The sequence below is a fragment of the Malaclemys terrapin genome, chromosome 9 (assembly GCF_027887155.1).
Source record: "Malaclemys terrapin pileata isolate rMalTer1 chromosome 9, rMalTer1.hap1, whole genome shotgun sequence".
Lineage (NCBI taxonomy): Eukaryota > Metazoa > Chordata > Testudines > Emydidae > Malaclemys > Malaclemys terrapin.
This window is the reverse complement of record NC_071513.1, coordinates 93,670,727-93,695,096: the sequence shown is the minus strand read 5'-3', so window position 1 is coordinate 93,695,096 and position 24,370 is coordinate 93,670,727. Positions and strand designations below refer to the sequence as shown.

Sequence of the window (24,370 nt, the reverse complement as noted above, 5' to 3'; positions counted from 1 at the left end):
ACCACTTAAGTAAAGCAAATATTATCATCCAGTATTTTAGAACAATGTTAAGAAATATGCCACAGGGAACATAAATCCAGAAAATATATATATATTCTATTCTCATACGAACATAGAACTGCATTGACGGGGAGGGTGAAAGAGGTCAGAGTGTGAGAACACTTATATTAACCTATTCACTTGCAACCCCTTGAGGGCTTATTCATCATTGTGTCTATCAAAGTGTCAGCCTTTCTATTACCTCTTCACACAGAAGATGTCTGTCCATCATTGTCACACTCTTCTAGGAAGATTATCCATCATTTTGGGTGAAGCCAAACTATTCATTTTCATGACTGTCTACGTTAGTGAACCAAAAAAAAGATGTTTTATTCAATAAAGGAAAAATGATTGAATTGCATTCTTACTCATTTTCTTTTATTACTTACTCCAAGAGGCTGGGATGAGGGCTATGCAATTTATTACAGCAGCAGAAGCCAGCAGCAGCATTATACCCTAAAATATAGCTGTACTTCCTGTTTTTCAGTAGTTTATAAATTTGGCTAGAAACATTTATTCAGACTAGAGTTCGTCATACAGGACTAGGGTGAATTATTTAATTTGTTAGTAATCAAGAATTGATTCAGGGACTGGTTGATTCAGAGATTAGTATTATGGAGTCTTCCGGTTGTAGCTAGCCAGTTTGACTGTAGCTCAGGCTGATGGTGACCAAAGGTATGTAGATTATGTTGTGTTGGTCCCTACTCCACTAAACTCGGTGTGGTCTTGGCAGAGAGGCTCAAAATGAATGAACATGTGGATTAAACTACACTTTTACCACTTCCAGTGGAACCAGTAGATCACTGCTGAGGCCCATTAGCTAAACTGTGTGGGGTAGCTGTAGATATTTTTATAACTAGGAACCTAACAAATTCATAGTCCATTTTGGTCAATTTCACAGTCATAGGATTGTTATAATAGTTACCGTATATACTCTTTCGTTAACCCGTTCGTTTATAAGCCGACCCCCCAAGATGTTTAGGTAAAAATAGCAAAAACTGTATGATCCTTTCATAAACTGACCCTATATTTCAGAGGTTGGCAAACTTTGGCTCCTGGCCATCAGGGTAAGCTGCTGGCGGGTCGGGACGTTTTGTTTACCTGGAGCGTCTACAGGTATGGAGCCCCTCAGCTCCCTGTGGCCACGGTTCGCCATTCCCAGCCAATAGGAGCTGCAGGAAGTGGCCACTTCCGGCAGCTCCTATTGGCTGGGAACGGCGAACTGTGGTCACAGGGAGCTGAGGGGCTCCATGCCTGCAGACGCTCCAGGTAAACAAAATGACAATGTATTAGATATTCAATTCAATGATTCCATAGAGTTTAAAATCATCAAATTTTGGTGTAGACCCGTTTATAAGCTGACCCCTGCTCTTTGATGCGTCACTTTTTTACCAAAAATATTTGGCTTATGAACGAGTATATACAGTAATTTCATGGTTTCTGATGTTTACATCTGAAATGTCACAGTGTTATAACCATGGGGATTCTGACCCAGAAGGAGGTCATGGGATTGCCACCCTTACTTCTGCGCTGCTGTTGGTGGGGGTGCTGCTTTCAGAGCTGAGTGGCTGGAGAGCAGCAGCTAATGGCCTGGCACCCAGCTCTGAAGCCAGCGCTGCCACCAGCAGCAGCACACAAGTGAAGGTCACAGGATTTGAGGGTGTTGTTCCTTTTGGGGGGGGCGGGACCAGCCTTATGGGTGGGCAACCACCCAGGGACCCACGGTCAGGCCATGGTCCCCCCCTCTCCTGCACAGCCAACCCAAGGCCTCTTTAACCCCCAAGCCCTGGGCCCAGGGCTGGGAGAACCTCAGCCGGGGGCACCTCAGCCGGGGGCTTCTACTGTGCGCCAGGCTCCAATTGCTAGTTCCGGTGGGGCTGGAGAGGGACGGGACTTCCTCTTCACCTGCATAGGCCACTCCAGAGGCTGGGTCAGACCCACCCTCCGGGAACCTCCCTGGCTGCAGAAAGCTCCACGGATGTGCTGCCTTCAGAAGTGGGTCTGATCCAGCTCCAGCAGTAGCCCCTGTAGGGAAAGAGGAAATCCAATCCCTCCCCAGCACGGTAGGAGCTCCCATTCCATACAATAGCCAGATTTCCTGGGGGAGATCAGATTTCATGATCTGTGATGCGTTTTTCACGGCCATGAATTTGGTAGGGCCGTAGTTATAACATATAATTTCTCAGTAGAATAGATAAAGGCAATCCCTGACCCAAAGCACACTCACTTTTAGTGCCTGAATCCGCAAACATTTAGTATCATAGTGCATTTTGCTTGCTAACGTTTACAGGATCGGTCCCAAAAAGACATACAAAGGAAGATGATATACACTGAGATTCCAGAAGGGAATAACTAAAATATTTTTTTTCTAAATTCTGTGTGTGAGGAGGCAGTTTTTGGATTGTTTGATTTGGTTTTAGGTTTTTTTTAAATACAAAATACCTAATCCAATGCCCATTGAAAGCTATGGAAAGACTTCCACTGACTTCTGTGGGAAATGGAGCAGACTGCAAGGTTTTGATACAGTCATATATTCAGTTGTACAGAATTTTTTTTAAAAGCTGAATACACCTCTACCCCGATATAACGCGACCCGATATAACACTAATTCGGATATAACGCGGTAAAGCAGTGCTCTGGGGGGGCAGGGCTGCGCACTCCGGTGGATCAAAGCAAGTTCGATATAACGCGGTTTCACCTATAATGTGGTAAAAAAATTTTGGCTCCCGAGGACAGCGTTATATCGAGGTAGAGGTGTAGTTTAATGTGCTTTAATTTTCTTTATAATTTTAAAAAAACTGATTTGGGAATAATAAAATGAGGTGACATGGAATTAAATTAAATATACTGGAGACTGGTTTTCTTCTTTTGAAAAGATAATATTAAAATGGCAGATTTCACTTGGAAAAGTAGTTTCTACAATCATACTTTACTTTCAATACAAAGCTTTGCTACTCACTTTAATGGTCCAGTTTTGCAAACACTTACTATCTAATCTTGGCCTTCCTTGGAGGTTTTTAAGGCCCGGCTTGACAAAGCCCTGGCTGGGATGATTTAGTTGGGAATTGGTCCTGCTTTGAGCAGGGGGTTGGACTAGATGACCTCTTGAGGTCCCTTCTAACCCTGATATTCTATGATTCTATGATACTACTGAACCCCAATCGTGCAACTACATCTGTGACATCTGTGAAAGCAGGCCCCTGTGTCTGCATGGAGCCCATCCAGCTGTCATTGTGCAATGAATTCCATAAGTAATCCCCTGGGAGAAAGCTAGGTAGTCAGTGTTTCAGACACCGATCCTGCAAAGACTTATACACAGCTTAACTTTTAAGCACACGGATAGTCCCATTGAGTATGATTATTATCGTACATTGTGTAGCTTAGAATAGAAGAAGGAGATTTGGGAATTGTGAGGGACAGGGAGAAAAACCTGGTTATGGGGCAGGGGGAGAGAGAATAACGGAACACACAGAAAGAGAAAAGGGAGATATGAAAAGGTTTAGTTAAGCTTTCGATCCGGTTAGGGAATTATCTGAACTAAATTGTCAAAACATTGTCTCACTATTTAATAGCAAGAAGTGAGAATAAAAGAGTTCTGAACATTCTTTGAATAGTTGTTATTGGGAGATTCACTATATTTTAGCCACTGTTATGAAAGTGTTCAGAACAATACATTTAATAATTATTATTATATGCAATTTCCTGCCAGAGTATAATAGTGACTGATCTTTCACTGCTGGAAACCAAACTGATCATACCTTTAACAGTCACATCAGCTTCAGCAATGTGAAACTATACAATAAAGTGAATGCAGCAATGTTAGATGGATTTTTTAGGAGTTTGGATATAAAATAGTTGATTTTGATGTCCTAAGATCTTAACAAGAGTTCTCATAATTTCCATATAAAATAATATTTCTCACAAGAATTTCCATAATTGTGATGTGAGGTGCAAAAATTCCCTACTGTATGTTAATGCCTTGTTAAGGTTTTGATTATAATTGTGCAAAAGTCAAACAATTGCTAACTCTTGACAAATGATCAAGAAAAATGGCAAAGGGCCAAACCCCTAGTCCTATATTTTAAAGATTCAAACTTTAATATGGGGTAAAGCTCCAATGGCAGGAGATTGAAGTTAGATGCATTCAGATTGGAAATCAGATGAAATATTGTAACAATGAGGATAATTATCTTTTGCAACAGTTTACCTTGGCAGGGATAAACTCATCATTTGGAGATTGCATATGGCAATGCAATGTCTTTCTGAAAGATGTGCTGTATTATTTGGGCAAATACTCTTTCAGAATATGGTCCACAGGGCCTGATCTGAAGCCCGTTGAAGTCTGTGAGGCTTTGGGGAACAAGGAAGGGGTTGTGTCACTACCTGACCTACAACACTGGTTGCCTTAAATGCTATGTTGCTGTGGCTCACAGCCCTGACACCAACAGCCAGCGTACAAGCATGCAGGTCACACCCTGGCTTTCACCACCCACTTACTATTTGCAGGGTGACCCCCAACATCCTCCCAGTCCCACATTTCCCCTAAACTATCTGCTCAAATTTCCTCAAACACTATGTTTTAATCAAGGCACTGAACTGGTTTCTAGTGAAAGTAAAACAAGTGTATTAAACAAAAAGTCATGTGTTTAAGTGAGACCAAGTATAAGGCATAAAGATAGAAAGGGTTACAAGCAAACCAAAGTAAAAATATGCTTCTAAGGTTAAAACTTGATTTAGCAATCTAGAGTCTCTTGTTCTAAGCAGAGTTTCTTGCCAAGTCTCTTTTCCAGCAAGACTGACCAGACTTTGGCCTGGACTCTTCACCTGAGGAGACAAAGGGACTGTGAGGTCCGAGCTCTGTTAACCCCAGGTAAGGTAATAAGCCACTGGTTACTGTCTCTTTAAGGGACCAGCACACGTAACCTGTGCAACTGTTCAGCGAGAGGGCTGGAGGCAACAGGGCAGATGGTTTGTGGGAAATTCAGGACTGGGAGGTTGGGGTCACCCTGCAAAAAGAATAACTGGCTGGTAGAGGCTAATGTGTGACCTGCATGCTTGTATGCTGGCTGTTGGTGACAGGGCAGTGAGCCACAGCTGTATAGCATCTAAGGCACCCAGAGTTACAGGGCAAGCAGTGTCACAACCCCCAAAGCGTCACAGCTTAATGGACTTTAGTTCAGGCCTGTGGTAGTTTAGCTATCGTTGAGCATTGATGACCAAAGCACACTTCACTACAAATAGAACATGTGGAAACTGAACTACAAAATCACTAAATATTTATAGAGCTCTAGAGTTCAAGAAATAATTACTTGACTAATTTTGGATAGCCTGGGAGATGATGTCTTTGTATTGTATAACGTCAGTTGCTCGATAAATGCTGAAGCAAACCCTTCAGAAGTGTTGAGTGCCTTCTCACAATCATACTTATTTTTCAGTGATGTCTCTCAAGTGGTTTCAGGATAATTGTGGTAACCTAATAATAGAGTAAGTCAAATTCCATAGAAATCTTGAATAACAAATGGATTTTTTTTTAAATGAAAAATGAGATTCTTCTCACATATACTCCTCACTTTAAATTATTAAGGGTTTTCTTGAAAAGCTTGAACATTCAGTAACAACCAGTTGTTCCTTTTTAGGGCAACATTAAATATGTACAATAATACTAATGATAATAAAAGTTATGTTATAATCTTAGCCCAAATTCTTCCTGTTTGGAATGAAGGGAAATACTTTTTTATCCAGTGGGAACCAACATGCACTTTTTATCGAACCCTACTGAGTACCATGAATTCCCCCGTGGTAAGTATAAGGAAGTTTCCATTTTCTCTTTTTCATACACTGTTTGTTTTTTGTCTTCTCCTGCTATAAGACCGGCATATTGTCACTGTAAGTGGAGACTTGAAATATGGTCATTTTAGTTTGGATCAGCTCCTAGTTAGCTTTCCTCTCCAGAGCATACTATGGTCTTTCACTATGAATTTGGTTTGCTCTTTATATTCAGTGAAATAATTCTGAGTAGCCATTCCCCCAACCTGCCCCCCCCCCTCCAAAAGGTAATCATGTCACTTTCTTCCTCCCCATTCATGAATCCCCAAAGTGTCCAGAATCTGAGGTGGACTTGATTCTTCATGATCTCCCTTTTGCTCCCAATTACTTGATTTCCTTTAAATGGCTGAAAAGTTTTGAATGTTTCCTTTGAGTTGCCTTACATTTTGTTATGCTCAGCTTTACTTTTAACCGCCTGGCTTTCAACGGTGTCCAAGATTTGATCAAATTTGTTATCCAAGTCTGTTACAGAATTCCGGTTTCATCAGAGCTTTTATTGATTTAATCCAGTTTGGCAAGAATGTAATCTGTGCATGTTCTGCTTTGCCTCATGCTGTTTTCTAGCCCCAATCTTGTTTTTCTCTCATTCAAAATTCTAATCTTTTATTGTGAGCCCTTTCTGCATCCTGACTCCCATATATAGCAGGGGGTTAGAGGGAGATGTCGGTATAGATTTGGGATCCAGATGCTTCCCCAAAGACTCACAAGGAAAGGGTGAGCTATGAAGTGAGGGACATGATGGTTTCAGATGTTTCTTTTGTATGCTCTGTACTCTCTCGGGCTTTATAAGATTAAGGATAAAATAGCATGAAGGTGTTAGACTCGGTGCAGTGTGTGTGTGTGTGTTGACTGCCAGGTCCCCCTGAGAGAGAGAAACTGTAAACCAGGAGCTTCATACCTTGTGGATGGAGTTCTTGGAGAGGAGTGTGTTTAAGTAACTGGGATATCTGGGGGTCAGCACTAGTTCTTGGGTCTAGGGAAAAGGAATAACTAATTGAGAGTCAGTGCCCAGGGAATATGCCAGATAAGCCAAGGGAGGAACCAGTGATGCAGCCTGCTGAGGCTCTAGGGATTGAAACATCCAAAGGACCCAGAGCAGAGAGGCTTGGATTCCCCTGACAGCAGTCCTAATGTGTGGCCAGGAGGTCACTAGGATCTATCCCAGAATAGTTGCATCCATGGTATCTAAGTTGTATGTGAAGCTTTTTAAAGACATAGGGTTACCATACGTCCGGATTTCCCCGGACATGTCCGGCTTTTTGGTCCTCAAATCCCCGTCCGGGGGGAATTTTCAAAAAGCCGGACATGTCTGGGGAAATAGGGAGGCATAAGCCAGGGTCCGTCTGGCCCCAGCACAACCAGCCCGGTCCGCAGTGCAGCCCAGCCCAGCCGCCCCGGCTACATTGTAGCGAGCTTGGGGGGGGGGGGGCCTCAGCCGCAGAAGGGGCCGCTGCTACCCCTGCAGGCCGGGCAGACCGCGCGCCCCAGGCCGAGCCCGCAGGACTACGGGGAGGCCGGGCCCAGCCAGCGGCTCGGGCTTCCCTCACGGGCGGGGACCCCTCGGCCACTGGGGGACCCTTCCTACAGCCCCGTCGCCCCGCGTGGCTTGGAACTTGGCGCCACGGGAGCTGTTTCCAGAGGGGACAGACGGGCCGGGGAACGTGCTCGCCGGCGGCAGGAAGGAGGCTGCGGCATGGGGCGGGCAGTGCAGCGTGTGCCGGGGCTGCAGGGACCCGCGCCGCCCCGGTCACCACTGAGCGTCCAAAGCCCCCGCCAGGCAGAGGCTGCCGGGTGAGCGGGGGAGCAGGGCAGGCAGGGGGCACAGAGGCTGCAGGGTGAGGAGGAGCAGGGCAGGCAGGGGCATAGACGCTGCAGGGGCAGGGGGCACAGGGGCAGGGCAGGCGGGGGGCGCAGAGGCTGCAGGGGCAGAGGGGTGCAGGGGCTGCAGGGCGAGTGGGGAGCAGGGATCACAGAGGCTGCAGGGCAGGGGGTGCAGAGGCTGCAGGGTGAGTGGGGAGCAGGGGGTCACAGAGGCTGCAGGGCAAGGGGGGTGCAGGGGCTGCAGGGCGAGTGGGGAGCAGGGGTCACAGAGGCTGCAGGGCAAGGGGGGGTGCAGAGGCTGCAGGGCGAGTGGGGAGCAGGGAAGCACTTAGCAACCCCCAACCAAGATCAGAGTGGGAGGGAGGAGGGGGAATGCGGGGTGCTCAGAGGAGGGGGCAGAGACTTTGGGGAAGGGGTTGGAATGGTGGCGGGGAAGGGGCGGGGGTGGGGAAGGGGCGGAGTTGGGGCAGGGCCAGGGCCATGGCCCCTGTGGAGTGTCCTCTTTTTTCAGTGTTGAAATATGGTAACCCTACTGTTGCAAAGATTTACATTTTTTCTCTTAAATCAAAAGCTGGGAGCAGACTTGTTCGTTTGTCTGAGGTAAAGCTAGTTAGCAAGCATGAATTTCAAACAGCTCACGAAAGAGCAGCATCTGACCTGACGTGCACTGCTTGGTCTGGGTGCTGACAATTGGAAGAAACTGGAGCTTGCTGTCACAGTTTCAAAGTAACTGCACCTGTATCACCACCTCCCACCCCCTGGTCTGCTCCAGGAGTGCACAGTCAGGTCTCATGTTCTCAAACTGTCACTTGTCTTTGAGCAGGAACCCTTGTCCCACTGCCTTCTGATTCGGAGCTTTAAAGGCTGCACAGCTCCCTGTCTTACACTGTGATATCCCCAGCAAGTCAGTCTGTTTAATGGCCAGCACCCATGCGGTGCTTTCTCTCTGAGGGCTATGAATAGTGAATTGCCATTGGTTACCAGTTACCACCCAGCTCTTCCTAAGCAAGCATATTTATTCTTAAGGTAAAAGCGTTACAGAGAAAAGGTATAAAACAATAAAAGTTCCTATGGCATACTAAAAACTTACCAGAGATCTTATCTTATGGGGGCCTAGTAGGCCAAAGTTTTTCCAATCCATCCACAAGGACTGGGTCCCTACTGTGGTGAAAAGGTAATGTATGTTTGTTGGATCAGAAAGAAGGCCTTGAGTCAGTTTAAGCATCGTCTTTTTATGCCAAAAGCCTTTTCTTTGGCTGCTGGTCTCTGAAAACCCAGTTCAAACCAATATATACAAACCTCCATGGGTGGTACATTTCCAGAGGTGATGACAACCTGAGTAATTCACCTTAATCAGCTCCCCTCTGTTTTCAGTCAAGTCATGCCGATGGACTCAGGAGGGACATAAGGGTATTCCTGATCAGGGGCTAGCAGGCAAACGGATGTGTGTATGATGAATTCTGTTGCCTTGCCTGTATCCTAAGTCAGTGTGGACATGAGGATGTCCTGGGATTCTGACTTTGAGAATGTGGAAAGTTTATTTTTGTATGTTATTTTGTATAATGTTGTAACAGGGTTAAACCATGAGGGCTCATGTGCAAACCCACCATGGCTAGACTCAGGCTGGGGGCAGAGGGGCAAACTTACTGTCTACCCTCACTAGAGAAACTAAGTCACTGCTGAGTGTGGCAAGAGTTTTTCTGGGATCAGTGAGAACTGGCACAGCTAGGAGGTGGGGTGAGAGAGAATTCCAGCTACCCAGTAGGACTACTCTGAGGGGCATCCAACCCTCTGCTACTCTGGATCTCTGGGTTGTTTGAAGCTGCTGGATCCTGAACCAAGTGTCCCCAATCTCACTGTCCTGAGGTGCACTCTCAAGGTGCAGACTTTCTCTCTGGAATCCCCTCTGGGTGGTGTAACCCACTGTCCAGCTGCCTAACCTGTCTCAGCTCAGCACTGACCCTTCAGACTCCCCAGTACTTAAATACACCCCTCTGCCAAAACTCCACCCAAAAAGTATAAAGCTTCTGGTTTACAGTTTAACTCTCTGAGGGGCAACATGAAAGCTTAACACATACTGGTGAACAGGCGTTGGACCGAGTCTAGTACCATTGCTCTTTACTTAACAGATAAAGCACAGAGAGTACAAATCCTATAGAAAACAATAAAACATCCCAAATGCAAGTATCAGAGGGGTAGCCGTGTTAGTCTGAATCTGTAAAAAGCAACAGAGGGTCCTGTGGCACCTTTAAGACTAACAGAAGTATTGGGAGCATAAGCTTTCGTGGGTGAAATGCAGTGTTCCTCACTAGCTTACCTGTCACTTGGGAGTCCTTGGGGGACTATCTGTATGCAGGCAGTGTCCTCTGCCCCCTGGCCTGCCCTGCCTCTGTAATAGCCTCCCTCATCTTAATCTGGTGTAAAATGGCTCTCTCCCTCTGGGAATCCTTTTATAGACTCATACTGGGGTCACTTACTTTTTTGTTCCGTCTTCTGGTAAATTTCCACTGCTCCTAAACCCTACTCCCATTAGACAGGAGGAGGGAATGTCTTCTAACAACTAGAGCAAACACATTCTCCCAAGATGTTTTACTTTGAATTGACAATTCCTGAGTGCTGATCCCACGCCATTGTCTCTGGCCTGATCAAGATGTGGTACAACCCTGCTGATTTGTGGTAGAGCCACATACATACAAGCTTTCCCGACACAAAAATTTCATGATACAATTCCATAAAATCATCCACTGTTCAGAAGTGGTACAGACAGACCCCGCCCCCCACAACCATCCCATGTACAGATATCTGTAATGGGAACTAACAATTACTAGTAATCAAAGCCTCCATCATTGCCCCTGCCAATGCTCTGATCCTTGTAATAAATGGAAGTCTGGAGGAGGTGTGGAAAAGCCATAGCTGGAAGAAAGCAACCAGAGGCATTTCTACAGAGAACTCTGAAACATTTCAAGTTGCTCCATCACAAGATTATTGTATAGTTTTGTTATGTTGGCACTGGTTTGCTGCAACTTCGCAGTGGTGAGGCTAGTTTGCTAATTGGGTATCATTGCAACCTGGCCCAAAAATGGCAAGTGTGTTGTGAAACTGATTTTTCTTTCCCTCCTGCCTATTAAATATCTGAAACCCATTCATCTTCTTAATTATGTATCAATATAATAAAAAGAAGGGTACATCAGAATGTTACATAGGAATTTGTCAGCTGCAGTTAGTGTCCAGCCCCTACCATATGAGAAAAGATGGTGCAGCTACCACTGAATATGAAATACTTTGGGCATTTAGCATAAGTTTATTTTTATGTTATGTGTAATAACAGAAATTAAAGAAACATAAAAAAGGATTAGAAGAAAACAAGTCTAGTAATATGGATACAAATTATACAGTTCATAATTTTCAAGATTGATCTATAAAAGCAGCAAAGAATCCTGTGGCACCTTGTAGACTAACAGACATATTGGAGCATAAGCTTTCGTGGGTGAATACAAAGTGAGTATTCACCCACGAAAGCTCATGCTCCAATACGTGTGTTAGTCTATAAGGTGCCACAGGACTCTTTGCTGCTTTTACAGATCCAGACTAACACAGCTACCCCTCTGAAGATTGATCTAGCAGCTTCTGTAGCCCAGAAAAGATCTCCGGATTCCAAGGCCAGAAAAGACCATTGTGATCATCTAGTCTGAACTCCAGAACTTAGAACTTCTCCAAAATAATTCGTAGAGCATATCTTTTAGAAAAACAACCAATTTTGATTAAAAAGTCGCCAGTGATGGAGTATCCGCCACGACTCTCAGTAAATTGTTCCAGTGGTTACAGACTCTCGCCATTAAAAATGTACAAATTCATGACTACTCTCAATATTGTCTCATCCTTTAAAGAAAACCAGTATCTTTAATCTAGTGCTCATAAAAGATGAGGGACTTGAATGAATGCATTCATCACTGAAGTCAGTGGATTTACATCAGGGATGAATTTAGCCTGAGGTGTCTAATTGATTTAAATTTCAATAAAAACCAAAAGGAGAAAAAAAACCAAACTGTAAGACATTCTTTCCCCTAAATAGAAGGATAAAATTATTTTAATCTAGGATGTCCTTTATACAAAGAGTAAATTTTAAGTAAAGTTCATTAACAATAGATGACCTAACAAGCAAGTAAACACACTTAATCATACGTACAAACTCAATGCCAGCACATGATTATCATCTCAGGCACTGAACATCAAAACAAGTACATTTTTCTCCTTGTTTTGTGAATGATGTTAATGAAGGGAGCAGAATTTGTTAGCTAGTGTTGCCTAAACTGAGTTTTCTCCCAGGACTCGCATTATGGGCCTGATCCAAAGCCTGTTGAAGTCAATGGGAATCCAACCAACACAGGGTTCGATTCAAAACTGAAATGAATGGGAGCAGTAGCCTGGGCTACACCCTTGCCCCTTTTGGCTATTCGATGGCCCTGGTCATGCTATTGATCCTTTACCCCCAAAGAGCATAAGCACCACTATTCTGACTACTTCCTATATAGCTATGCTAATGGGAGAGAAAGGTTTTCTCCTATATTTTTTATCACAATTTACACACTCACGGCTGTCAGAATCTAGCTCCGATACAGGTAAACAGGTGGCATTCCTGTAAAAGCAGGGGATGATTATAGAATCGATTGTTACAAGTCTATAAAAGCACCATCAAGCCAGTTAAATGTTTGGTCTGGATACAGGATCTCTATAGGGAATTTCTTATCAGTGCATATCTGAGCAACCATTCATTCAAATTTAGTAACTGTTCTCTGTCGGTAACCAACAGTGACAGCTGAATCAGTCATTGTGACTGTGGGTGGCGATTTAAAATTGTATGTGTGGGAACATCACCTTTTTGAGTAGAATGTGAAAAGAGGTATATAAAAGTTACAGAGAACAAAGACTATATAGTTTGTTGCAAAGCCTTTTAAATCCATGGCTATACCTTCTTGTTATATGTCTACACTGAAATAAAACGCCCATAGCTGGCTCTGGCCTGCTGACTCAGACTTGGGCTCAAGGGCTATAAAACTGCAGCATACCTGTTCGGGCTCGGTCTGGAGCCTGGGATATGAGATTCCAGACAAAGCCCCAACAGCTGCCCTGCAATTTTATATTCCCTGTAGCCCAAGCCCCATGAGTCCAAGTCAGCTGACCCTGGGCCAGCCCCAGGTGTTTTATTGCAATGTAGACATACCTGGGTTGACTGCAAGGGGCTTTGCAGCATGCTCTTAGATTGCAATGTTACACCCTGGGCTAGTCTCAGAATGGATGTAATTTTTCAAAGTAGGCTCCAAATGTTTGCCTTTTAAAGGGAAAATGCAAATGTCTGTGTTGGACGATTTTCAGCCAAATCCTTGTCCTTCTACCACCCTCCTGAATCTCATATTCTATTTTCTCCTTAATGGAGCCTGGCCTTTACTACTTTTACCGCATTTTGATATTGGATTAGCTCCCTGTTTTCTACATTATCTTTCCTGACTATTCCCAGCCATATTTTACTGTCATACCTTTTGAAAAGTTTACTGTATCATTTAACTCTCTATGAAATCATCTTATCGGATACAGTTATATCCTCATAGTTTACATGGTTCCTCTGTATTTTGTATTCTGCCTCATCTCCTGTAGCTAGAGTGTCATACAGAAATATGCATAGGGTCTCATCCAGGTTCTAATGAAAAGACTCCTATTGACTTCAGTGGAAGTTGGATAGCATCCTTATTGTTGGACATGGGTTTTGGGTAGGATATTTCTCTCTGCCATTGTTTACCCACAAAAACTGCTCTCAAATACATGATTTGATTTCTTTCTTTATCTTTATTTTTGTGGTGGTGGGAGCATGGGAACGACAACAGGAAATTATATATATAAATGTATTGTGTGTGTGTGTGCGTGTGTGTGTGTGTATTTAAAAAGCAGCATATACATATTTTTGTAACCCACCAGTAAGTATATAGGCTTGTCTATATGGCCCTGCAGTTTGGACTGCTGGGTTGTGAACTGCAGCACACACAAGCATGCTGCACTGTAACTCTCCCATGTGTATGCTACTGGTGCAAACTAAAAGGTACTTAGTTCACATTAATGTAGATTTCTTTCAAACAGGACTAAGTTAATGCAAACTAGGTCCTTTTTATTTCACGCCAGCAGCATCTATATGCCCGATAGTGACAACTCTGTAGTCTGAATTGCAGGCCTGGGTGGCATAATATCTGACTTCCTTTCTGCCCAGTGGGTGCTTGACCCCCCCCGGCCCTGCCTCTGCCCCGCCTCTTTCTGCCCCTGCACCGCCCTCAACCCAACCTCCATTCCACCCCTTCCCCAAGGTCCCTGCCCCACCCCACCCCAGCCCTTTTCCCACCCCAGCCCTGCCCCCTTCCTGCCCCCATTCCACCCCTTTCCCCAAGTCCCCACTCTTGCCCTGCCTCTTCTCTGCCTCCTTCCCTGGGCGCGCTGCATCCCCGCTCCTCCCCTTCCCTCCCAGCGCTTCCCGCCGCCTAACAGCTGTTTGGCAGCACTTAGGACTTTCCAGGCGGGAGGGGGAGGAGCGGGGATGTGGCGCGCTCGGAAGTGGGAGAAGGCGGCAAGGAGGGGGGAGCTTGGCTGCCGATGGGTGTGAAGCACCCACTCATTTTTCCCCGTGGATGCTCCAGCCCCGGAGCACCCACGGAGTCGGCGCCTATGTCTGTAGGCATAGCCTGTATTATGGGTCCCCCTCTGTGCCCAATCTGCAAAGGATAAGATTCTGTTACAACACCAGCTACCGAGGCTTTTTTACTCAAGTTCTAGTAGCTTATGGTTTTAGCTCCGGGGGGATCTGGTTCAGTCCCTGGTGTGTCAGTCAAGATGCTAAGGTTGACCTATCTTTCTGTCTTAACAGAGGAAAAAATTCCCAGTCACTTCAAAGAGAATTTTGCCTAAGGAATGCAGGATTTGTCCAATGATACATTAAACTAATTCACTAAACATGGTCCTGGCCTTGCAATCTGATCTGTGCCAGCAGGCCCCTATTTCCGCTGAGCCCCAGTGGTTTCAGTGGGACTCTGTGGACATAAAGGCCCACCTGCATGAATCAGCTGGCAGGGTTTGTACTTTTAAATCATGAGTTTTTGTTTGAGGCTAAAAGTGCAACAGGAAATTTCACCAAGGAAGCTTTTGTCTTTTAAACCACAAATGGAAGATCTTTATTTGATATGCCCCCAGTCCTGCTGTCTACAATGCACAGGCAGATGGTGATACCTGTTCAAAACCCTGCTGACGTCAGTATGGCTCCACACAAGCCCAGACGTCCTAGTTTGATAGTTTCATAAATTTTAAAGCCAGAAGAAGGAGCACTAGATCATCTAGTCTGATATAGAATTTGATCTAGTTACTTCTGAATTGAGACCAATAACTTGTGGCTGACTAAAACAAATTTTCAAGACAGGCATCTAGTCTTAGTGGTCAGCTGCATGTTTGGGGTCTTTTCAGGTTCTTTAGGGTCAACTGGTATTCACGTTTGCAAGGTTTAGCATTATTATTATTTCTATCATTATTCAGTATTCTATGCCAGATTTACATGTGCTTGTATAGCAAGGAGATATTGGTCTAACCAGATTAATCTGTCTGTTTCCTGTTACAACTCTGAATATGTATGTAGTGTTGTTGTAGCTGTGTTAGGATATTAGAGATACAAGGTGGGTGAGGTAATATCTTTTATTGGACCAACTTTTGTTGGTGAGAGAGACAAGTTATTGAGATTACACAGTGCATTTTCCAGACCGGAAGAAGAGCTCTGTGTAATCTCGAAAGTTTGTCTCTCTCACCAATAGAAGTTGGTCCAATAAAAGATATATGTCCTCACCCACCTACACAACTGAATAATTAGTTACAGGGATAATTTAATTCTTGTCATGAGTTAATGTGACAGGAATAGTACACATTACCATGAACACAAGTAAATATTTCCCACAGAAGCAACGTCTTGCTAGATTATGACCTGCCGCAAGATCTGTTAGATGTATTAGAAATTTTATCTTAATCTCAAACTAATTAAAATGGTGCTACTTTCTTTTTTCACTTGCTTACTGGAATTTTTTGCTTTATTGAAGCTAAAATAGTTTGCAATATAAAAAAAATGCAGTAAACAGACTCACAACCAGTCATTTTTGTGGCCAGCTTTTTATAATTTGTGCCTTTTGCAATTTATATATATATTTAAACACCCACAGGAGGAGCAGAAAAATATCCCTTATTTTAAAGAATATCAGACCTTTTACAGATCTTCTGCCCTGAATAAAAGTATGATTTACAGCTAAGAATATAGTCTGAACTATCAGACTTCAACCTGGGAGCTATTTTCTACCACTGAGAATTTTACTTTTAGTCACCTACTGTGCTTTTCACAGGGCCACTAAAGGAAGATCGGACAGGAGGTAAGACAAGAAAAGTTGCTTTCATCATCCTAATAGAGTCCAGTCCTAGGAGGCACTTAGCCCCTTCCATTCCCATAGCAGCCAATGCCTCATTGCAATTAAAAAATGGTGTTGGTTGTACCAGTGCTACCCCAAAACTGAACATGGCATACAAATGCACTGGTGTGTGCATCTGTTATGTGGTGACAAGATAGTCTGTAGGCAAGGGGCATGGCAAATGCAAATTCAAGTGGCGAGCTGAGGCAGGCCTGTAGCACGTGGGCTCCTAATTAAGGCACTGGATTGTTAGCACAACAGGAACAAAAACAGGAAGTAGGAACTAACCACGGCATAATCGTAGAGTTTCATGCACTGTATAATTTGAATGTTGTCTGGGTCTAGACTATTCACACAAGGGTGGGGGTTGGGATGGGGCCTGGGAATAAAGGGCTTATGTGATGATGAGCTGGTGCAACGGCCCCAGGCCCTGGGAGTGCCACAGCTTAGAACTGCTACCCACAGATGGACAGACAAGACACGATGAACCCATTGAGCTGACAACATAGGACATAAAAGCTGTTGCTGCTGGCTGATCCTAGCTTTTTTGCCACCTCAACCACTGAGGCCCGCACACTCCTCCACAATGGTTCAAGTCTCATACACAATCTGTGTCGGAGTCACTGTGCTATGAAATGACCCCACTTCATCAAGTAATGCATCCTAACACTCACAGTGGCTTGGTGCTACTGCACAGGAACTTGCACTTTAACCCTTGTAACACCCTACACTAGGGGCACAGCAAGTGGATCCACAAACAGGTATAGCTGAGCTCCATGCATGCATGGCCTCTCCAAATCCTGCCCCTTGCACCAGGGCCCTCCAGCAGAGAGGTTTTGCCCTTTAATCCCAATGGGCTGGACTGTGATACATTTACTCATGTTCGGTAGTACCTTCCACCCTGCAAAGTACCACTGAAGACAATGGGACTACTTATGGAGCAAGACATTACTCGGTGTGATGACGAATATCGCCATCAGGCCCACTACATCTAATAAGTATTGCAAGACTGTGCCGTAGCCAAGAAATCAAACACAGCATACTGCAAAGGAAAAAATAAAATGTTAAAAATCAAAGTCCAGACCTTCTGCCTTGAACAAATGATACAGATAAAAACCAGCATATTTTATTCCAGATAATAAATAACCCAATGCTTTCATTAACCTTTATTCTTTTTTTATTAGCAGTCTTGGCACCGGGACTCTGAGCTGAGCCCAGCAGGCTGCCCAGGCAATGACATTTCAGAGATCGGCAAAGCAGTGCACTCGGTGTCAGCGTAACACTATCTTGAGTTTTTGTCACTCACAGTGGGAGGAAAGCTGGACAGTTCCTTTTGTCCTTTTGAAAGGAAGCTCAAGGGGGGAAAAGAGAGAGAGAGAGAGAGCTACAAGAACTTATTAACTGGTAGAAAACAGACTGAATGAATATGCCCAAGATTTAATGGACATTTTTATAAACTGGGAGGTGGATACATCAGTTCTGGTTAAACAATACAAACGTAGAGAAGAGAAAAAGATCTATATGTAATCTAATCAATATTCGAAATGGGCACTGAAAATACAGGAAACCACCATTTAAGAGTGCTTGAAATGACAAATCTTTCCCCTTTATAAAGAACATAAAGACTTTGGACTGTATTGGCCTTTAGATAGCCTGCTTATCTACTTGATGGAGGGTTCTTACCAGTGAACATACCATATGAAACATTCCAATGAGTTCTAAGCATGTATACTAATTTACTAGGATCCCAGGATTCAACAAAGCCAAAATGAGACACATGGAAAATAAGAATCCAGGAAAAGTAGAATGATATGTGATCCGTTTAAAAAAAATATATTTATAAGCTCAGTTCCAGGATTTGGCACTTCTGAGAATAATGTAAAATTTGTATTTCAGTAGCACCTAGAGGCCCCAATTAAGATTGTGGCTCTATTATCCTGCACTGTATAGACATATCATAAGAGATTATTTTTGCCTCTAAGAGCTTACAATCAAGACAAGGCAAAGTGTGGGAGAAAGGAAATAGTATTATACCCATTTTATAGATGGCGAGCTGAGGCATATAGAGACTAAAGCAACTTGTTGAGTATCACACAGGGAGTCTGTGGCAGAGACAAGAATTGAAGTCAGAGGGCAGGTCTACTATGGGGGAAAATCTATCTATGTTACGCAATTTGAGTTACGTTAGTAGTGTAACTCAAGGCAACGTAGTTTAGATCTACTTACCGTGGGGTCCACACTATGCTATGTCAACGGGAGAGTGTCTGGTGGAGTACTGGAATCAACAGGAAAGCGATCTGCGGTTGATTTAGCAAATCTTCATTAGACCTGCTAAATCGACCCCCGGTGGATCGATTGCCACAGTGTCAATCCACCAGTAAGTAGAGACAAGCCCTCAGTCCCAGTCCTTCCTGTCTAAAAGTGATTATAACTAGAGGAAGGTTTGTCCTGTATAACAAGGAAAGCTGGGCTGCTATGATTGGACACCTTCTGCAATATTTATTGAAGCATATGTGTCAAGAGAGTTTATAGTGCAGCGACTTCAAAGCTCCTACCGGTACATTACCTTGACTTAGCTCTCTTAATATTTTTTAGCAATTTTCCATTCTGTCATGCAGAGTGGAGCCAAAGCCTGTAGGTCTTTGGAGAAGAGTCCGTTTCTTCATTCAGATCCAATGATCTATTAAAAAAGATTATTTTCCCTAAAGGTACCATTTAAGGTTCACCGTGACTGGAAAAACAAAACAAACAAAAAAAACAAACAAAAAATTAAACAGACTATCTGTTGAAAAGCCACTAGATAGAGGAAATTACCAAGTGAGATAGGATGTGCAGAAAATATAGTAACAAGAATCTATGCAGAATTTAGATGATGATGATTTATTCATACAGAAATAGACAGACTTGAAAGACTGAATTTAAAAAGTCATTCACCTAGCATATCAGAGCTGGCAGACTGAGGGAACATATACATCTTAATATAACATATCAAACTCAACAACTCTATCTTCAGTGCAAAGTAAGTGATTGCTTTTAATAGAATTAATTGTGTTCCATTGCATGTTTTCATTTTAATTGATAGGCCAATAATGTGTCTGCTTTCCTCCTTTCTTATAATAGGATTGCTTAAGCAGACACAAGTTATGCTCTGTTCTTTCGATTAGCAAAAGCTGTTGCCTCTAGCATTAATTAATTGCTTCCTTGTAAAGTTGAGAAGAACAGTTTCTTTCATGTAAATATTCTAGTTTAGTTACTTCATGTTGTAAGTGAATTTTTTTAGGCTTGTTTGTCAGAAGGTACGAAAGAAATTGGATGTTCTCTGTCCATTGTGTTTCAGGAATATTTTTGAAGGTTTGTTTTTAAGGAGATTCCATATAACTTCAGTTATGTTTACCACCGATATGAAGCTATTTTGTGAATTCCAGTTAATTGAGTCCACTCAGGACAGTGGCTGTAACAAAGGAGGGATAGAAAGTTTAGACCAACATTCTTCAAACGTGGGTGCTGAAGGTTAAGCACCAAAATCCATATTTATGCATGTAGATAACGGTCTTGATTTTTTTCCGAGGCTCATTGACTCCTGTGACTTCTGAATGATGATGATAAGCCCATTGTAAAGGCATGTAGATAAGAAGCCCTTAGCTATGACAGCGGTGAGTACTATTCAAAGCCTTGAGAGAGGGAGTTACATTGTGCTAATATGAGTTGACAGAGCCTGACTGGTGTGTCGCTTAATAGAGACTCTGCCTACACTTAATACACTGGGCATGAAAGAGGATGAAATTAATATATTCTTAATCCACATCACACTGCATTTTTTGTAGTCTTGGCCCTGAAATACTTCCCTTGCCAGGCATCAAACAAATTTAGGATTACGCAAACAGATTTGGATCGGAATAGCAGTCCTATTAAGCCTGTTTGTTCTAAATTATAATGTATCAAGTTCTCTGTTGAAGGAGCAGAATTAAAATGCTGTGTTTACCATGGGATCTGGCACTGTTTGTTCTTTTGAGGGAAAGGGATGGAAGAGCAGAAAGGTTACAAGCAACACCCTCTAATAAAGGCATAAATATACGCCTGCTTTAGTTCCATGCCAACCAATGAGATATTTGTTCTTCTGGTAAGTTTTTGAATTTGCCTGAAGTGTCCCTCTCAGCCATCTCCAGTTTTCTATTGTCCTTTATCCATCAGATAGGTTTCTTGTTAAGATTGCTTTATAGTTCAATGAGAACTACTCTTTGTATCCAGGGCCAGCTCTAGATTTTTTGCTACCCCAAGCCAAAAAATACCCTCCGGGAGCACAAATGCTGCCCCTGAAATTGTGCCGCCCCAAGCACGTGCTTGGTTTGCTGGTGCCTAGAGCTGGCCCTGTTTGTACCCAAAATAACTGCTGAACCCGTGGGGGGACTGACCACTCAGGAGGGTAATTGATGATTTCCCCCTTTGCCCTCTCCTTGAGGGTTCAGACAGGAAAACACAGCTTTTGTTCATGCTGGGGGCAGGGCCGGCTCCAGGGTTTTGGCCGCCCCAAGCAGCCAAACCAAAAAAAAAAAAAAAAAGCCACGATTGCGATCTGCGGCAGCAATTCGGCGGGAGGTCCTTCGCACCAAGTGGGAGTGAGGGACCATCCGCCGAATTGCCGCCGAATACCTGGACGTGCCACCCCTCTCCGGAGCGGCCGCCCCAAGCACCTGCTTGGTAAGCTGGTGCCTGGAGCCGGCCCTGGCTGGGGCTTCCACTCACAGTGGATGATGCAGTGGGGATGTATTGACTTAGCACATCTCCTAGCTGCCCAGAACATCCCAGCAACTACATTGCATTTTCCAGGCTCTAATAACCATATAGGGACACCATACTAGAAGAGCTGTGTAACAACCTTCTCCTGTGGGCTGTATAAGGCTCATCATGTACCAGCCAAAAGGGAATCAGTGTCCAAAGAGCAACAGAGGGTCCTGTGGCACCTTTGAGACTAACAGAAGTATTGGGAGCATAAGCTTTCGTGGGAAGAACCTCACTTCTTCAGATGCTGAAGTGAGGTTCTTACGCACGAAAACTTATGCTCCCAATACTTCTGTTAGTCTCAAAGGTGCCACAGGACCCTCTGTTGCTTTTTACAGATTCAGACTAACATGGCTACCCCTCTGATACTAGTGTCCAAAGAGATCATTAACACTGTTTTCAACAGACAGTTAGCCCCGTTAGGCTGCTGGTGTGCTGAAGGCAGTGCCTGTCATACTGACCAATATTGTTTTGTGGTTTACTTGTACTCCCCTGTCAGTCTTATTGTTTTAACTTAAATTGTTAGCTTTTGGGGACAGAGAGACAGGGGCCAGCTTTTTGTTTGGTTTATACAGCACCTAGCGCATATGGGGTCCTGGTCCTTGCCTTGGACTCCTAAACACTGCGGTAATGCAAATAAATAGTAATATTATGCAGGTAAACCTTAGCCATTTTTAGACTATGGAATAGACAAATCCCATAGAGAACAGACTGATCTGAGCATGAATGAAGAACTACAGGTTTCAAGTTGATACAACACGAAGGCACTTGTACAAACCACAGAGACTTGAGAGGAATTCAAGTGACCACAGTTAAGAAATGAAGCCTGCACTTAAACCTTGATCCAAACTCCACTGAAGTTAATGGAAATACTCGTATTGCCATTAAGAGGCTTTGGACCAGGGTTGGCTAAATCTGGAGATCCTATCAGAGGAAGCAGGTGGTATTCCTGAATATAGCTGAATAACTTTGCAACTAACAGAAAATCAACATCATTTAGTAACAATAGATTGTAGGGTTTATGAAATAATACACACTTGCACACACACTCTGCTCAGTCCTTGTAGACTTTAAGACCAGAAGGAACCATCATGATTATCTAGTCTGACCTCCTGCACATTTCAGGCCACACAACCCTGTCCACCCAGACCCATAACCTCTGGCTGAGTTACTGAAGTCCTCAAATAATGACTTAAAGCTGTGGTTTTCAGCCTGTTTTCATTTGTGGACCCCTAAAAAATTGCAAATGGAGGTGCGGACCCCTTTGGAAATCTTAGACATAGTCTGTGGACCCCCAGTTGTCCTCAGACCACAGGTTGAAAACCACTGACTCAAGTTACAGAGAATCCACCATTTAAACTAGTTTAAACCTTTAAGTGACCAATGCGCCATGCTGCAAAGGAAGGTGAAAAAAAACGAACGCCTTTGCCAATCTGACCCAGAGGAAAATTTCTTCCTGACCCTAAATATGGTGATCAGTTGGACCCTGAGCATTTTGGCAAGACCCACCAGCCAGACTCCTGGGAAAGAATTCTCTGTAGTAACTCAGAGACCTCCCTATCTAGTGTTCCATCACAGGCAATGGGGGATATTTGCTACTAGCAGTCACAGATCAGGTAAATGCCATTGTAGGTAGTTTCTTCATACCATCCCCTCCATAAACTTATCAAACTCAGTCTTGAAGCCAGTTAGGATTTTGCCTCCACTTCTCCCCTTTAAAGGCTGTTCCAGAACTTCACTCCTCTGATGGTTAGATACCTTAGTGTAATTTCAAGCCTAAACTTGTTGATGGCCAGTTTATATCCATTTGTTCTTGTGTCCACATTGTTGTTTAACTTAAATAAGTCTTTTCCCTCCCAGGTATTTATCCCTCTGATGTATTTATAGAGAGCTATCATATCTCCCTTTGTTTGGGTAGGCTAAACAAGCCAAGTTCTTTGAGGCTTCTCTCCTAAGGCAGGTTTTACATTCCTCTGATCATTCTAGTATCCCTTCTCTGCACCTGTTCCAGTTTGAATTCATCTTTCTTGTACATAAGAGATCAGAACTGGACACAATATTTCAGATGTCATCTCACCAGTGCCTTGTATAATGGTACTAACTCTTCCCTATCTCTACTGGAAATACCTTGCCTGGTGCATCATGCATCCTAAGATTGCATTAGCCTTTTTCATAGCCGCATCACATTGGCAGCTCATAGTCGTCACTTCTTCTTTCCTTGTTTTCTTTTTATTTAAATGGCTATAGAACTTGTTACTAGGGGTTTCCTTTGTGAGATCCAACTTTGCTTTGCTTTTGACAGTTCACACTCTTTCCTTTATACTTTGTGACCTCTAAGAGGGAGCATTCCTTGCTGATCCATCCCATCTTCCATTCTTTGTAGGCTTTCTGCATCCTCTTAATCACCTGTTTGAGATGCTTGTTCATCCAGTTTGGTCTGCAACCCTTCTCTATGAATTTTTCCCCTTGCTTGGGATGCAAGCTTCAGATAATTTCTCCATCCTTGACTCAAAGTAATCCCAAGCCTTCTCCACATTCAGATCCTTGAGTTCTTCAGTACAGTCCGCTTCCCTAACTAATTCCCTTAATTTTTTAAAGTTTGGCCTTTTGAAATCAAGGACCCTCATTGCAGATCTATTTTTGTTTATCCTTCCATTTAGTTTAAACTAAACTAGCTTATGATCACTCACACCAAGGTTGCTCCGTTACAACCAGTTCTTCTATGAGATCCTCACTACTCACCAATACCAAATATAACATGGCATCACCTCTTGTAGGTTCAATGACTATTTGGTGAAGAAATCTATTAGCTATCGCATCCGGGAAGTGTAGGCCCTACTATTATTTGTAGCACTTGTCCTCCAATCTATATCTGGGAAGTTAAAGTCTCCCATACTCCTAACCTAGGACCACTTTATATATTTGGCTTTCAAGCCAAAATAAATACAAACCCTGTTGTATATTCAGAAATCATTAAAGTGGTCTTTAAATAGCCAGAAACCTCTGCTGAGCTGTTAAAGACAAAGGGGAAATAACAGCAATGGAAGTTCTTGTGTTTTGCTAGCCACAAAGAGCAACCATTAATTTGCAATCAGAATGACCTTAATTTTATATGAAGAGAATAACCAAAGAAGAATGGAATGAAAGTAATGTCTCCAGGAGAGAGCACAGTATGGGTTCACCCTCTGTAGTAGGCTGCATCTGAATACACAATGGCATCTGCCACTGTTGTGGTGAGGGGGGTTTCTCTCCATGTAAAGCTGCTGTACACAGAAAGTAGTCCACTTCCTGGACACTACAGTGCTAATAAGCGATGGTTGCATAAACACCACCCTATACCAGAAACCTACTGACTGCTATACTTACCTACATGCCTCCAGCTTTCATCCAGACCACACCACACGATCCATTGTCTACAGCCAAGCTCTAAG

At 43.5% G+C, this 24,370-nt stretch overlaps 1 long non-coding RNA gene across 1 annotated transcript in view; it reads right to left on the bottom strand.

Moving 5' to 3' along the window:
* LOC128842675 (uncharacterized) overlaps window positions 1-24,370 on the bottom strand; it is a 65,844-nt gene that overhangs the window by 1,981 nt on the left and 39,493 nt on the right. The window contains exon 2 of the long non-coding RNA XR_008446087.1: window positions 242-339. This is a non-coding gene — a long non-coding RNA (uncharacterized LOC128842675). The remainder of the gene's footprint in view (window positions 1-241; window positions 340-24,370) is intronic.